We start from the raw sequence: 18,495 nt of genomic DNA, 5'->3' as shown, positions 1-18,495 counted from the left end.
TGTAGCATGTGGGCCCTGGGGATTGAACTCAGGCTGTCAGCCTTGACAACAAACTCCACTACCCAGTGAGCCATCTGCAGCCTGCCCCATCTAATCCATCTTTATTATATCAGCCTAAGTGTATCACCTCATCCTCATATTTCATCCCCATAAACATGGCTCCAGTTAGTCTCTTAATGCCCAGGCTCTGTCTTTCTTTGGTAAGACATGGCTAACCACAGCCATATTTAGGATTCTGGACTCAGTCACAAGACACACTTTAAACCCAGTCTTTGATTCACTAGCATGGAGGGAATAGTGCTTGTGAATTTCTAACACAACTACTCGATTAGAATAATTCACTTTCAGACATATGTACCACTGTTTTTGCTTTCCTAAATGCCATGATGTATGCTTATATAAACCCAAAAAAGTCCCATGGGATAGGAGACAAAAGACGACCACCAGTTGTTACTATATCACATACAATTTTACTAAATGAGAGTTCAGTTGAATAATCAGTCCAAAAGTACACTCTCTGTACACTGGCCTGGAACCTCTCAGGCTTCCCACAGCCAGGAGAATATGCCCATAGTGACCCATAAACTATGCCAGACTACCTAGTGTCTCTCCTCACACGTGGTGTTCATTAATCTCCTTTGGTCTGCCAACTTTTATCTCCACTCCTCACAGTCCAGTGCTTGACACGGATATTGAGAATTAACTGGATAGCCCTTCCCTGTGAATATCTTGTGAGAGTACTGAATTCAGATGGGTGCTACTCGGTTCTACCTGCCTTAGTTTGCCACCCTTTTCTCTTCACCAGATTTAGAAGTGGAGAAGAAAACAAGAAGAATATGAGAGCTCTATCCAAATATTAGCATGTTTCTGGTAAATTTGAGGTGGTGGGAATAAGGGTCTTAAGACAAACCCAAAGCTGAGATTACTGGCATCTTCATACATCTCAATTTACTTAAAAAATATGTATGAGGCAGGGCCATCGTTAAATTCACTATATAGTTCAGGGTGACCTTGAACTTCTGATCTTATTGCCTCTACCTCTGGAATTCTGGTATTACAGGTGTATATCAAATTACATTTCACCAATATGCTTCTCTTTGCTGTTTCAATGATGGGTTGCATGGTTTTCTTTTCAAGTCTCGGCATCTAACAGGAAAGTAAGATCAGAGGGTCCTTCCTGAATATCACTAGATTGTGGTTTTACAAACCAGGAGCAGGTGATGGACACCTGGGCTCTTCCATTTCCTCGATATTGTAAATAGAGCAGCAATGTACACAGATGAGCAGTTATCCCCATATAAACTCCTTTGCGGATAGTCCCAAGTGGTATAACTGGTATATTTATTTCTAGCTTTTCGAGGAACTCTCACACTGATTTCCATAGTAGCTGCACCAGTTTGCACCTTCATCGGCAGTGAGTACGTGTCCGTCCCCTCCCACACCCTCCCCCCACATGCCAGCATTTTATGCCTTAAAAATATATTTACTATTCTGGCTAGGGTAAGATGGAATATCTCAAAGCAGTTTTAATTTGCATTTCCCTGATGGCTATGGATGTTGAACATTTTTCAAATGATTCTCAACCACTTGGAATGAATAGGAATAACCACTTTCTAGTGGGATTTAAGGCCCACTCTACAAGTTGAACCCCATACCTGGCACAAGAACCTGTGGCTACACAGGTCATAGGCCTTAGGGGAGAACCCACTACTACTATTAGGGAGCATAGTATTAAACTGACTCCTAATGACTTATCCTTATACCCACAGACCTGCGAACCTCTCAAGCTTCATCAGAGCCCCTCTGTTTTGCAGTTGATACAAATTAACACGGAGACCCACAACTAGTCAAAGGGCAGAGAATAAGAAGCTTAGGAATGCTCAGTTCTAAATGGGACGTTTATATCACACCACCTCCTCCCAAGGGCTCAGGGATCATTGGAGATGAGGAGGCAGACAAACTGTAAGAGCCAGAAGTGGTTGGTTCACTACAGTGTTTTCTGGACACTGTGGGCCAGTTACATGTGTGAACTCATAATGGTTGTGACAGCATGATGTGCAAGACCCGCACAAGCTCAAAGCGAACCAAAGCAAACCACACCACAGCACAGAGAGATGAGGTATGCACCGAATCCCACCCATAGTTAAGGAGCTACTGACAGTTGATGCAGCTAGGAAGGAGAGTCAGTTTTCTTTAAGGATGTGCCCCCCCTGGGGGGGGGTCAATTATACTCCTAAGAGTATAGTGCATGATTCCACACCTAAGAGTATATGGGCTACATGAATTGCATTTAATGGCTTGAAGAGAGAGAGAGAGAGACAGAGAGAGAGAGAGAGAGAGAGAGAGAGAGAGACAGAGACAGAGAGAGAGAGAGAGAGAGAGAGAGAGAGAGAGAGAGAGAGAGAGAGAGAGAGAAAGCACAAGGCAGGGAAAGGGGCATGGAGCTTGGAGGAGTTGGGGGAGGGGTGAATATGGTCAAAATATATTGTATAAACTTCTCAAAACCTTATCATTTAAGGTGAGAAAAGACATATACACGTATGCAAGTACTCATACACATGAAGTAAAAAATAAGTCTCTAAAAAGTCAAGCAAACAACAAAAAAATGCAAGCCAGCATCAGGGAAGGGAAGTGGAAAAAACAACCTTCTCCTATAGCCTGACACTGAACTGTGGCCCCTGCTCCAAACCACTCCCTCGTCACCAATTTCTCCTCCCAGTCAGTGTCTTTACCCTTTACCCAGACATCAGGACAAGAAAGCTGGCAATCTACCTCTGACCCTCTCCTCTTCTTCAGCCCACATGTTCAGAGAATGACTGGGCCCTGGAGATTTTTACCTCTCAGTTTTCCCCGGTGCCCCCTCCCTTTCTAATTCTGTTGCTATGCCACCACTCAGCACTCACAGTTGCCTGAGACATCTCTCTGCTCTCATAGAGCACAGTGTGTACAGGCTCCATCCCCTCAGTGCTGTGGCCTGACCTCAGAGAACTGACCCAACCCAAGTGCACTTTCTCATTATTACGTAGACTCAGAATCAGTACCTAGTGCCAGGGCTATGCTGTGCCTTCATCTCTGCTGCTGTCATAAAATACCCTGTCCAAAGGCAACCAGTAGAGGGGGATTATTCTAGCTTGCAGTTCCAGGGTACAGTCCATCATTTTAGGAAAGTCAAGACAGGGACTCAAGCCGGAAGCCACATGACATCTAACAGTCTTGAGGCTACTGAAGTGCCTTTTCCTCCATGCAGGGCTTCATCCAAGCTCATCCTCTGCTGAGCTGGCCTTTCTTTCAGATATGTCCCCAAATTTGTAAAAGATTCAAGAATTAGAAATGTATAATAAAATTTCTTTGTAGGGTGTGTGCAGGATCTCTGAAAGTCTACCACTGCCCACTCCAAGTACATGGCAATTGGTCTTAGGATTCAGCAGCTGAGGGGATACTACAAATAATTAGCATCTGATATGGCTCCAAATGATCTCTCCTCTCCTATCAGTGGTTTTATGAAAATGCAATACTGGGTACATTGGCATGGATGACCTGCATTGTTTATTCCCTCATCCCAGGACTCTATTGTGGAGTCATTACATCCACACCCCATGGACTTAAATCAGTCTGCCTGTGCTGTGTGTTGATGCTGGGTCAAAGGCCAGTTGCATCTGCTGCTCCTGTTTCTCAAGCTGGTTCCTAGGATCTGACAAGCTTGGGATTGGTATCATGATCACTACCAGCTACACATGGCTCCTTCAAGGACTGTGGGCTAAGTGAACCGTCTGTACCCTCAGCCTATTTTCTTGCAGGAAGGAAGTCTACACAATATACTCGGGGGAGATAATTTCCCACCTAGGACAGGTAGGATCATTGTCACCTACATTGTTCTGTCACTCACACTCCTTGGATGAAGTGCTGTTCAGATTTAAAATTCTTAAAGTCTTCCAGAATTTACCTTTCTTTCAATGTTTTTCCTTTAAGAACCCCAGTTCAATACAGATCTTCATACATTTGTTTCCAAGTGAACAAGACGAGCCTTCATCTGCTTTCCATTTCTTTTCATCCTGAATGCTTTGCCACCTTCCAAATCCAATCACTCTGAGCCATCAGCTCCTCTACTACTTTGTAAAGATCATGTCCCATTACAGAATTCAGCAAAGCCAGCAATCGCCCACACCAGTCCTGAGGTTCCTATTGAGTTATAATTTTTCCTTTAAAAAAATGCTCTTGTGAATTTGATTTGTGTGTGTGTGTGTGTGTGTGTGTGTGTGTGTGTGTGTGTGTGTGTACATGTGTTCCAATAGCTTCAGATGTCTCTAGGTATAGAGTCAGAGGCAGTTGGGAACTGCTTGAGGTGGGTTCTGGGAACAGAACTCTGTTCCTCTGACCAGCTGCAAGAGTAGTAAGTGCTCTCAACCATTGACCAATCTCTCCAGCCCCTTATCTACTTGGTTAACTCTGCAGTGAACCAGCCTATCAGCCTTGATGAATGGATCATCAAATTGCCTGTTTCATTCCCAGACCCCCAGTGACACCTGTCCTTGCTCTGTTGTTTTTCAGTCCCTGGTATTCATGGAGACTTCAGCTGGTGGCACCCACATGTAGCTAAAGACTCAAATGAGCCAGTCTGTCAGGTCTTGATTCCCCTCGTATTGTCTCATCAGCCTTGTCTCAAGGAGTTGTTTGACTCAGTTTCTCCACTTCCATAGCATTCAGACTAATTCCATCATCCCCTTCCCCACAGCTTCATGAGCCAGGCTGGGAGAGGACCTTTCATTATTTAAAAAATAAAATACTTTACAGATTCCAAAAGTCTGGAAGCAATATCCTCTGAACAGCATAGTTGCCTGCATGGACCACTATGAAGGCCCCAACTGCATGCCAAATCATAGATTTCCCCTTCTTCTGTATTAAAAGTTTTGCCCAAGGAGTAGATTCCCTGACTTCTGCCTAACTCTCTCCCTTCTCACTGTCTCATTCTTCTGGTAGGTTCCAAACTTGCTGATGCCAGGAAGAGTTATTGAGCACAGATCTCATTTGCACTGTTTCTTTTCCATCCTGCCAGCTGTAAGAATCAGAATGCTAACACCACAGTCTTACTCTCTCTTTGTTCCACGATTTCTGCCAGATCAGCAGGCACACAGATGATGGCGCCCATGTGTTTTTGTTTTGTTTTTTCCTATTGTAATGACTCCCTTAAATGGGCAAGTTCTCTGAACAGACAGCTGAGCCTCAGCACATCCACCACTGTCAAGGCCACACAACTGTTGTCACAGGCAGCTTACTTTACTGCCCCTCCCCACTACTGTCAAGGACTGCAGTATCTATATTCTCTAGTATATCAGCTGTTTGGGGGCATCATCATACTCATTTGGCAGACCCCATCCATGAAAGGGAGATACCACCTCATTAGAAGGGATGACCACTCTGGGATTCCCACCAAACATGCTCCTCTCTCAGATGACTCAGTTTTGTTTGCACATCTTATCATTTACAGCAGAGGACACACAATAGCCACTATCACAGGCAAACAAAACCAGCCCAGACCACAATAAGAAAAAGTAGCCATATCAGGATTACCATAGATCTTATTGGGGTGACAAAATCATTAGTGAATCGTTACTTATACTAGGACAAGAGAATAAACTACCAGAAGGCTCGTACCTCGCCTATGGAAGATTCCAGAAGGGCTGTGTCAATGGAACTCCTTGTATAACTTTCAGAGAGTTCTTCTAAAGAGTCTCCTCTCCCCAGCAATTGCTTAGGGCTCACATGACTTCAGAGAGCAGTCCCTAGAATCCTGTGGCCTTCATAAGCTTCTTCAGTTGTATGAGTCTGTTCTACCCCAGGAAGCAGTGTTTAAATCCAAAGGAAACAGACAACAATATCTCATCTAGATCATTTGTCAATCAAGGGAAACAGGATGGTGAAATTCTCCCTTTACTTTAGGCCTGACACTATTTGCTATGTGTATTTGTTTGGCTCCACATCGGGTACATATATGTTGATAACAGCCATATCTTCAGCAAATGGTCCTTTTATCAACACTGATCACACATCCACCCACACTTTGAGTCTCACTGCATACTTCCACAGCACCCTTCCCAATTCCTAGTAACCATTATTCTACTTTCAGGTCAACAGATTTATTGATATTTATGTGCATGGGTAGGTATATACATCTGTGTGTACAGGTACCTGTGGAGAGGGCACTGGACCCCCTGAAGCCTAGAGTTACAGATGTCTGTGATCCACCCAGTATGAGTGCTAGAAACCAAACTTTGGTCCTCTATAAGAGCAGCAAATGCTCTTAACTTCTGAGCCATCTCTCTACTCCACTGACTTTTTTTAAAGCTTCTAAATATAAGAGAGAAAATGCAGGATCATGGGTCTTTCTCAGCTTTAGGTTTCAGTGTGACAGGCATCATCCTGAATGCCAAGTTTTAAAATCAGAATATGAGGTTTGTTTTTTTTTTCTCTCCCAAGTTGGAAGCACACCTATATCTGAACTCTGCTGGAGACTGGTGCAATGCACAGGCCCAGGTGCAGAACAGGCAGCACCCTAAGGCTGACCCAGAACCTAGACTGCAGGAACCAGGCTGGTGTCACGCAGACACACCCAGTGCTAACTATTACACCAGGAACATTAGGTTCTAGAGCTGGAGGAATGCCTGGTTCTCTGCTTCCCCTAAATCCAGGTTACCTCTGCCTGTTCTCTATTGCCTGGACTCCAACAACGACAGTCAAGGGAACACAAAGCCAGGGCTCACCCTCTTCAGTCCTTTCCTCCTCCCGTGTCCTGACCACTTGCTGAATCTCTCTCTTTCATGGTGTTTATTGAGGTATTTTACTGTATGGACATCTGTTCAAAATATGACTCTCTCGATTTTCCCCCAACAGCCTGTTGAATCTCTGGTTTAACCCTTCTTTAAAATTTCTTTTGAATTTGTGTGTGTAAAATTTCTTACAGATTACATATAAGGGAGTTAACTGAAAATCTACCCCTTATCTCTTCTTTTCCAGTGGTTACATCTTATACCTGCTATTTATGTTTTCTCTTTTTTCATAAAGTGGCTGAAAACTTCAGCAGCTAATGTGGAGAAGACAGCATCAGAGGACATCTATGGAGTTCCAGTCTTGGGTATGGAAAAGGCTGTCAGATAGGCCTATAAAGTACCATATTTGATAAAGGTTGGTTTGATTTTTTGTAGATCTTTTAGATTACATTGAGGAAATTCACTTATAATTTGAAAATGTCTTATCTCATGGATGTCTGACTTTATTAAGGTGAAAGATTTATACGATCTGAAGAGAAACCAGAGTATGACTTTATCATTTTATTTTGAACATGTGCAGATGATTTTCTATGTTTTTTTTCCTTTCTTTCTACTAATGGAGGGAAATACATTGACTTTTAAATATAACTTGCAGGACTGAGAAGATGGACTCCTGGGTAAAGACACTTGTCACCTAGGCTAACAACTTGAATGTGATGGCTGAGATCCACCTCCTAGGAAAAAGCCAACTCATTGCAAGTCGTCCTTTCATACACACACACACACACACACACACACACACACACACACACACACGAAAAATATGCACAAGCTTACAAACACAATTGACATACACACACATACACATACACATATGCACGAAAAATATGCACATGTACAAGCCTACAAACACAATAGGTTCCAAATACCTATTCTGTTTAGGAGTTCATTAAATTGTACAGTCTCTACAATCTGTCCTACCTACAAAAATATGCTAGGAGAATGGGGGCACAAACTTTGCAGGAGTAACCAACCAATATCTTATTTGACTTAAAGTCCACTTCCTAAGATGGAACCCATAGGTGACACTGCTTGAGTAACTAAGAACCAGAGATTAGATAGCCCAGACTCCTAGTGTGAAAACCAAATACTACTAGTCTTAAAAAAAAAAAGTAACAATAAAATGACTCCTAATGGTATTCTGCTATACTTACAGATCAGTGACTTATTCAATCATTATCAAAGAGGCTTCCTCCTACAACAGAAGGGAACAGATTCAGAGACCTGCAGCCAGACATTATGCAGAGAGAGACAGACAAACAGAAACAGAGAGACAGAGGCCTTGGAAAACACAGCTCTAAACAAGATGTTCCCATCAGATTCTTCCCCTCAGAGCACAGGGAACCCCATGGAAGAGGAGGCAGAGGAGTCGGGGAGATAGAGGGGACAGAGGAGACTGGGAGAACAAGATCCTTTAAAACAAGCTCATATGAACTCACAGGGCCTGCACAGGTCTGCACCAGGTCCTCTGCATGTACACTGCAGCTTTCCAGTGTAGTACTTTATGGGACTCCTGAATATGTCAATGAAGGTCTCTGATTCTTGTTCTTCTCTACAGGTTTTTTTATTTTTCTGTTGGCTTGGCTTTTCCAACTTTAATATGATAGTTTTGTTTTATCATATTATATTTTATTTTGTTATGTTTTGCTTTTATCTCATAGTTGCCTGTTCTTTTCTAATGAGAGACAGAAAGGAAGTGGATCCAGATGGGAAAGGAGATGGGGAGGAATTGGGAGGAGTAGAGAGAGGGAAAACTATTATATTGTTTGAGAAAAGAATCCATGCTTAATAAAAGAGGGGAAGGTTGTACAGCCTTTTGGCTTGGTTAATTTCACTGTGTGAATTCTTTTCATCTGAAACATTTTTTATATTAAAGTTTAACCTTTTTAAATAAACAAATGAAATGTAATAATAATTTTAAGGTAACATCCCTTCATGGAAAAATGATTATGATTATATTATCAGTTTTACATATTCTATAACTCACTAGGTATTTTTAGAACATTATGCTTGTGTTCATCAGAATGACTACCTAATATAATTTAATTTTTTTACAATGCCCTTATCAAGTTCTTATATATTTATTGAATAAAATATGTTGTGAAGTTTTCACTCTAATAACTTATGTTTAAAATACATAATAAGTATCAATATATTTGAAACAAATTCACATAAAATTCATGCTTTGTTTCTTTTTAATTTTATTGAGAAATTAATGATAAGAATATAATCACATATTTCAATCTTAAAAATTAATTTAGCAAAAGATTGACATTAATTGAGATATATCCCCAGCTCTAGAGCAGAAGATATCTGTAACCCAACGATCTGCTGAAGAAATTTGTCTCAAAATATATTTTAAAAATTCCCACAAATGGATCTTAAACAGCCAATAGCCTAAAAAGAAAAGAAACAAAAGGGCTTATTGGGTACTTCACTGAAGAAGACATTCCCAAGACCCACGGGCTAAGACCAAGGCAGTTGGCATGAGGTATTGATAATGGAAATGAAGCTGAACTTAGAGGCATGTGCCTGTATCTCTGTACTGACTGAACTGAGGAAAGAGGAGAGCATTCCACAGCAAGACCCTGCTTCACCAAATTTAATATTAAGATATCCCCAAGAACAGAGGGATAGTTTTCCATCCACAAATTCAAGACGATCCCTTATGGTGATATTTTACTAGTGCTGAAATGTGATTTTATTTGTATGTTAATAAAATTGCCTGGAGGTCAGAGCTAAGAGCAAGCCATTTAGCAGAAGTCCAGTGGTGGTAGCACATGCCCTTAATCGGATCACATGGCAGGCAGAATCTCTGTGTGTTAAAGGACACAGCCAAGCAGTGACCCAAACCTTTAATCTCAGTACGAACCATAGAGACCTGCAGGTCTGTATAGACAGGTAGTGACGAGGAAGTTATGTGGTTGGGTTTACAGCCAATGAAAAGGCAGAACAGAAAGGCAATAAAAAGACAGGACACAGGAAGAAGGTCTCTCTCTCTCTCTCAGGGGAAGGATAGCAGCGAGTGGAAAGATTAGGTGGTCTTAGCTCTTGGCTACTGCTCCATCTCTGGGCTTTTAACTCTTTATTTGGTTCTGTGTTTCTTATTTAATAAGACCATTTAGAATTACATCTACAATCCCTGTCACAATGATTCATGGAACTAGAGAAAAAAGTTCTGAAAGTCATACATAACTATATAATATGCTAAATTGTGAGCATAAAAGCCAAAACAGGATACATTTGACTGCCAGGTTTTAGAATATAAAACTGTAGCAGTCAAGACTATAGCATGGAATTACCAGGAAAGATTCATGGGCCAATGGGGAAGAGTAAAGAAGCTAGAAAACCCAGACATGTGCAACCTGCTATCACCTGACAGACTTGGTAAGCTCAAGCACTGGATAAAGACCAGGGATAGGGAAAATGAATGCCCATGTGTAGAAGAATGAAAACTATGTTCCTGTGTCTCGACACAAAATCAATTCAAACTGGATTATGCACCAAATCTATGAGCAAACAGGAACTGGATCAGTAACAGAGTTTTTAGAAAAGACCCTGTCTGAGTTGGCTTCAGCTGTCAACTTCACACAGCCCAGAGTCAACTGAGGGAACCTCAACTGAAGAATGTCCTAGTAAGATTGGCCTGTGGGTGTGTCTGTGGGACATTGTCTGGATAGCTGATTGACTAGAGGGCCCAGCCCACTGTGGGTGGCACCATCCCTTGACAGGTGGACCAGAGATGTATAAAGAAGCTATCTGAGAGAGCAGTAAGCAGCCTTTCTCCATGGTTTCTTCTCCTAGTGCCTGGCTTGAGTTCCTCCGTAACTTCTCTTCTCTTAGTGACAAACTAAATATATATATATATATATATATATATATATATATATATATATATATATCCTGGTGCATAGGCTGAAACAAAGCCTTCCCACTCCAACGTTGCTCTTAGTCATAGTGTTTATCACACCAAACAAAAAGTGAACTAGAAGAAACCCAAAAAAAGCACAAAAAGAAACAAAAGCAAATTAGACAAATGGTATTATATCAAACTAAAAAAGCTTCCACACAGCATAGGAAACAATTAACATAGTGAAGAGACAGTTTACAGAACAAGAGAAAACTTCTGTGAACTATAAACCTGAAAAGAGGCTGCTGCTATTCAAACTATATAAAGAACTCAACAAACTCAATAACAAAATCCTACAATAACCCAATATCTGATGAGATGTTTTTCCAAAGACAACATGTGTGGTGGTAACCTAATTGTACTGAATTATTATTTTGATTGTATGTTAATAAATAAAGTTGTCCGGGGGTCAGAGCTATTAGAGCCATAGCAAGAGTGTGGCGGTGGTGGCACACGCCTTTAATCCCATAGATATCTGTGTGTTCAGGGTCAGAGCTATTAGAGCCATAGCAAGAGTGTGGCGGTAGTGGCACACACCTTTAATCCCATAAGATCTCTGTGTGTTCAGGGATATAGTCAGCATTGGAGACATATGCCTTTAAGACCTAGGGGGCTGTACATTCAGACAGTGACGAGGCAGTCATGTGTTTGGGTTTACAACCAATGAGAAGGCAGAACAACATACTATAAAAAAACGAACCGACAGGAAGTAGGTCTCTTTTCGCGAAGCTGGGACAGCAGGAGGAAGGGTGAGATTTTAGCTCTGAGCTCTGACCTCTCGGCTTTCTCTTTTACATTGTTTCTGTGTTTCTTATTTAATAAGACGGTTGGATACAACAATATCTGGCGCCCAATGTGACAAGAATCCAATAAAAACTGCTTGGCTTGGCGGCAGGTCCGCTTTCCCGCAAGGGCGGCAGGCGGCCGGCAGCGGCGGCAGCAGCACGCAGCGGCCGGCGGCAATCGGCTTCTTAGTCCGAGCAGCGGCTTCTTAGCCTGGGTCTAGTTCTGCTTGACCTCAGGCTGGACTATCGGTGAGCTGCTTGCTTAAATCCTGCTTGCTTAAAGCCGGTGCTACAAACAACTCAGAGTTGCCCTGCCGAACAGGGCCCTGCCTGTAAAGCCAACGCACGTGGTCGGAGCTTAAGGAAGCCAGACCCAAGCCTTGACTCAGCACAAGAGGGAACACGTGGCTGCATTTAAACTTTAGCCAGCTACGCTTTCTTGCTCTCTCTCTCTCTCTCTTTCTCTTTGGATTTACACCTGGGACACTAGGTGGCTGCTTTGAAAATCCCCTCGGATTTCTACTGTTCTACGCAGATTTGGTAAGTCATAACATATCAGATATTTTAAAGGAAACTATCTAAAAGAGAATTTTTTCCACATTAAAAAACAAATGGGTTTTATGTGTACATTGGAAGAAAATTGGTTTTTGTTCGAAATTTTAGGCAGTCTGGCAATGGAACAACTATATAATATTAGTATTGGTGGAATTATGCACCTTATCACTATGCTAATCCACATTTTAATATTTAAAAAGATAGTCAATTTAAGTGCCAGGATAACAGCTTTAGAAGAACTTGTTAAACCTGTAAAAATTCAGACAGAAGAAATTAACAGTGAAGTTGTTTCAAGTCGGGATCATAAGGTTGCAGAAAGAAAGCCTGTTTTCACACAGTCACCCTTAATTTATCCTGTAACCGTACAGCAGATGCCTGATCAAATGGCTACACAAAATAATTGGGCTCCAATTGAAATGTTGGATTTAAAAAGGTTTAAGGAGGCAATAGTATCTTATGGCATGCATTCCCCATATGTAAAGCAAATGTTAAACTCTTGGTCAACATATAATAGGATAGTACCACAGGACTGGTGGGACCTTGCACAAGGTGTTCTGGAACCCAGCCAGAGACTTCAATTTCTGACTTGGTTTAAGGAGGAGGCTAAAAACATAGAAAAACAATGGAGGGATAAAGGAATACAAGTTTGCCAGGATCAGCTTATGGGCGAAGGCCAATATGCTTCAGCACAAACACAATGTTTATATGATGTCCAAACCCTAATTTTATGTCGAACGGCAGCCTTGAATGCATGGGACAAAGTTGAGGAACCAGGAAAAAAATCTGAGTCATTTACAAAGGTGAAGCAAGGCCCAAAAGAGTCTTTTACAGATTTTTTACAAAGACTGACTTCAGCAGTAAAGAGAATGGTCTCGGATTCAGAAGCTGGTAAGGCAATAATTGAATATTTGGCCTTTGAGAATGGGAATGCAGCATGCAAAAGAATAATCAGGCCATTAAGGGCAAGATCTGCACCTATGGAAGATTGGATTAGAGAAACAATTAATGTTGAAGCTGATGAGCATGATGATACATGGGTAGGAGAAGTAATTTCAAAAGGTTTGAGGAGTGTTAGATGTTTTGGATGTGGAAAGCAAGGACATTTGAAAAGGGACTGTAGACAGGTCATTCCCAGAAACAATGTTTCTTCAAGGAACAATGGTAACAGAATGCCCCTTCCTTCTGGAGTATGCAGAAGGTGTGGTAAGGGAAAACACTGGACCAACGAATGTAGATCAACAAAGGACAGACAGGGTAATCCTTTGCCTCAGTCTTCGGGAAACTCCCAGAGGGGCCTCGCGCAGGCCCCCAGTGCAAATCCAGTTCAAACCTTTCCTGCAGCCATAGAGGAAATGCCTGCTCTGGAGAGCGATTAAATAACCAAATGCCTATTGGAATAAATCATGCTGGTCAGGATGATGAAACAGAGAGAATAGAAAATTCAGGAGAAAACATAAAGAAAATTTTTTGGCAAACTTCTATTAATGAACAAAGACCAAAATTAACAATAAAAATAAATGGTGTTTTGTTGTCTGGTCTGGTAGACACAGGTGCGGACGTTACCATAATTGCACCAGAATTTTGGCATCCAACTTGGCCTCTTCAGGAGGTAAACGTTCAACTGTTAGGAATTGGGACATTATCTCAGGTGAAACAGAGTGCAAGATGGCTCGAATGTATAGGTCCAGAAGGACAGAGAGGAAAATTAAAACCATATGTGGCTAACATAACTATGAACCTGTGGGTCGAGACTTGTTGCAACAATGGAATACTCAGATTAACATCCCTCCAATCTCAGAAACAAATCATAAACTAGCACATGTTACTGAGAGAAATATTAGAAGATATTGTTCTAATGAGTGGTCACCAGCCATCCATATTATACAAGAACAGGGCACAATAACTGATGATCTTCCAAAGACACCAACAGCTCTACCTTTAAAATGGTTAACAGACAAGCCTGTATGGGTCCAGCAATGGCCTTTAACAACAGAGAAACTCCAGGCTTTAGAAGAGCTGGTAGAAGAACAGTTAAATGCTCAGCATATTGAAGAATCAACCAGCCCTTGGAATTCTCCTGTATTTGTTATTAAAAAGAAATCTGGTAAATGGAGAATGGTAACAGACCTTAGAGCAATTAACAAAGTAATTCAGCCAATGGGCTCTCTACAATCTGGGATGCCTTTGCCTACTCTGTTACCAAAAGGATGGCCTCTCATAGTTATTGATTTAAAAGACTGTTTCTTTTCAATACCCTTACAAGAAAAAGACAAAGAAAGATTTGCTTTTACAGTGCCTACTTATAATAATTCTCAACCGGTTAAAAGATTTCAATGAGGGTCCTCCCTCAGGGAATGTTGAATAGCCCAACTCTGTGCCAATATTTTGTACAACAGCCATTGGAAGTGATACGTAAAAAATTTCCTAAATCTATAATTTATCATTATATGGACGATATTTTACTAGCTGACTCAAATGCAGATACTTTAGAAATAATGTTTGAAGAAGTAAAGAAAATTTTGCCTTGCTGGGGATTACAAATTGCTCCTGAAAAGGTACAAAGAGGAGATTCTATTAATTATTTAGGATATAAAATAGAGCTACAAAAAATTAGACCCCAAAAGGTGCAAATTCGGAGAGATAGACTACAGACTCTTAATGACTTTCAAAGATTATTTGGAGATATTTCTCATCTACGAACTATTGTTGGGGTAAAAAATGATGAAGTGACTAATTTGTTCAAAACCTTAGAAGGTGACAAGGACTTAAATAGTCCAAGAGAATTATCACCTGAAGCTGAGAAAGAATTAGCCTTGGTAGAAAAGAAAGTGCATGAAGGACACGTGAATCGTATTGATCCAAAGCTGGATTGCATTTGGTTATCTTACCTTCTAGGCGTTCTCCTACTGGAATATTAATGCAGAGGAAGATATTATATTAGAATGGATATTTTTACCAAATAAACCAAATAAAAAATTAAAAACTTATGTGGAAAAAATCTCTGACTTGATTTACAAAGGAAAATTGAGACTTCGTCAACTAGCAGGCATAGACCCAGCAGAAATTGTCGTACCATTAACTAAGGAGGACATTGAAAAATTATGGACAGAAAGTGAACCTTGGCAAAGAGCTTGCAGTAATTTTTTGGGAGAAATTAACAGCAAATATCCAAAAGCAATAGAATTGATCTTATAAAGAGAGCTGAATGGATCTTGCCTCGAATTGTACGGCAAAAACCCATATCTGGAGTTCGTACATTTTATACAGATGCCAACAAAGAAGGAAAGGCAGGTTACAAATCAGAAAATTTAAGTAAAGTGGTTCAAAGTCCGTATAATTCAGTTCAAAAATCAGAATTGTATGCTATTTTGTTGGTATTAATGGATTTTTCAGAACCTCTCAACATAGTAACTGACTCTCAGTATGCTGAAAGAGTGGTGTTACATATTGAGACTGCAGAATTTATCCCTGATGCTTCAGAATTAACTTCACTATTTATTCAATTACAAGATACAATCAGGAAAAGGAATCATCCTTTATATATAACTCACATTCGATCCCATACTGGTCTGCCAGGCCCTCTAGCACAAGGCAATGATGAGATTGATAAATTATTGATAGGAAATGTGCTGGAGGCCTCAGAATTTCATAAAAAACATCACGTCAATAGTAAAGGTTTAAAAAAGGATTTTTCCATAACCTGGCAACAAGCCAAAGAAATAGTAAAGAAATGTCCTACTTGTTCCTTCTACAATCAGACGCCATTACCAGCAGGATGTAACCCAAAGGGTACTCAGAGAAATGAGATCTGGCAGATGGACGTGTTTCACTTTGCAGAATTTGGAAAACTGAAATATGTACACCACACTATCGATACTTATTCAGGATTTCAATGGGCAACTGCTTTGAGTTCTGAAAAAGCTGATTCTGTAATCACTCATTTGCTAGAAGTTATGGCCATCATGGGTATACCTGCACAAATCAAAACTGACAATGCTCCATCATATGTCTCTGTTAAAATGAAACAGTTTTTTGCTTATTACAATATAAAGCATATTACAGGCATACCACATAATCCTACAGGTCAAGCAGTTATAGAAAGATCAAACAGAACTCTAAAAGATATGCTAAATAAACAGAAATGGGTAACAAAACCCCCAGAAATAGACTGCATAATGCTCTTCTAACTTTGAATTTTCTGAATGCCAATGAGAAAGGAACAACAGCTGCAGAGAGACATTGGATAATAGAAAAAACTACAGAATTAAATCAGCCTATATACTTTAAGGATGTGCTGACCTCAGAATGGAAACCAGGGTATGTATTACATTGGGGACGAGGTTTTGCTTTTGTTTCTACAGGAGAAGATTAAGCTGTGGGTACCATCAAAATTGATAAAGGTTCGATTTGAACAAGAGAGACCTCTTAATTGAGGAGGTGATAGTTCATCAACCAACATGAACATCCAATTTAAACTAACTTGTATCAATAATACATGCCTTTTCATTTATCAGATAATAACTTGTCAAAAGGAAACATCCCCAAAATTAGTCTTGGGGAAAGGTTTTTGTTTTTGTCTTGTAGGAGAATGAAGGTTAAGGAACCTGAAGAACACTGGACAAATGAGACAACTGAAGAAAAGGGACAAATCATCTATCCCAAGAAACAGAATGAAACGGTGTATGGATATATATTATCTAAAAAAGTTTTATGTCTTCCTAAATGTTTGTTTCTGCTTTTCTCTAAAGATTTAACACTATTAGTTTTCTAATAGTCCCAGTTCAATTAAAATTTAAAGCTGACTTTGGAGTTGGAGAATGGCTCTCTCCTTCTTTAAACTCAAGCATGTTGTTAAAAGGAAAATGCAAACTCCCTGTATCATGCCAGAATAAGAGCCATCTTCTGCTATGGTACAGGACAAAAGCAAAATTAATTAAGGGACTATTCTATTACTAATCTCAACTCTTTGATTCTATTCTGATTCTTTAAACTTTTCTCAAAGTATAAATTTTATATCAAAATTTACAAGATTAATATATATATACATTTTAAACTTTGTTAAGATATGAATGGTCACATAGAGTACTAACTAATTCTAGAAAAAAGGCTAGCTGCATGTATATGTTTTTGTGTTCGAGTCTCTTATCAGTTTTCTGCAGGAAATCACGGCCAGGGCTAACATCAACTGAAGTCTCCAGAAAGAAGATGGGGCCCCACAACAACAACAATTCCACGTGGACAATAATAATATCATTAAGCTGACAAACATCATCCACAGATCAGCTTTGAACTACAAGGTGCTCAGAGCAATTTTGAGATGACTAGCTGAGATGATCCAGTCTCAAAGACTACTTGAATAAGGACTTGAGATAAACCCTGAACTTTGGCATTATACACAGACTGGATAATGAAGGATATAGTTACCTCTCCTAGAATTTGACAATTAACCTAAAATTTTTCTTTCAGGATAAAGAAAACTTCGCCCATACCCAGCAGGAAGCAATTTTAAGAATACAACGCCCACATTCCCAAAGAGGTGGTGTGCGGCGGGTGGTTTTTTGGTCTTTTAATGGGTTTTGGGTCTGGGATAATTTTCAGTATTTAGGGGGGTTGGTTACAAGTTATTGTCAAGGGTTAGGAAAAAGGCTAAGCAAAGGAGATTAGATTTAAGGTTCTTGTTTAAAAAAAAAGAGAAAGAAAGAAAAGAAAAAGACAATTACTAGTTTTAAATACTTTACATTGGATTGAATTGTTTTATATTGTATACAAATTTGAAACTGATATTGTTAGAAAATGCTATATGTATATTTCTAATTGCATTTATACCATTCATTTAACAATGTAATGCAAATTTCTGATCCTTGAATGTTATTATTACCAACTACTAGGATATAAAGAAAGGAAAGTTAGTAGTTAGACATTACGATAGAACTTTTAGTCATATTAGATATGTTTTAAAAATTGAGCAGAGATGTTTTAGACAGGTCATCTTCAAACCCTTCAGAGATCTATAGAATATGGCATTTAAAATGTTTTAATAACTTAGAAAATTTTTCTTTTTTGAGACATGTCGGCTCCTGGCAGTACTAATCTACTTCAGAGAAAATATGGGCATTGAAGAAACTGCATATGGAGTCAACTTTTATTTTGGCAAAAGTTAGCCACTGGACAACAAAGTATCCTCGAATCAACAGGACAAAATGGACAGACAGATCACGAAACAAGGGACTACTGATTCTTGCCAAAACAAGTGTGGTTATGGCTTTATCAAAAGGCATCTTCTGAGGCCAGGACAATATGGCCCATCCCTGAAGTGGCCTTTGCATCCGGAAAAGGTACAGTGCCCTTTTCTTCGAAGGCAGCTTAACAGGCAGAGGGCCGATGGATTCTGTTGTACAATGGAACAACAGCTGAAAGCTCA

Source organism: Peromyscus leucopus, chromosome 8b, assembly GCF_004664715.2.
Source record: "Peromyscus leucopus breed LL Stock chromosome 8b, UCI_PerLeu_2.1, whole genome shotgun sequence".
Classification (NCBI taxonomy): Eukaryota; Metazoa; Chordata; class Mammalia; order Rodentia; family Cricetidae; genus Peromyscus; species Peromyscus leucopus.
The sequence above is the reverse complement of the archived record's forward strand: the minus strand, read 5'-3'. Positions refer to the sequence as shown.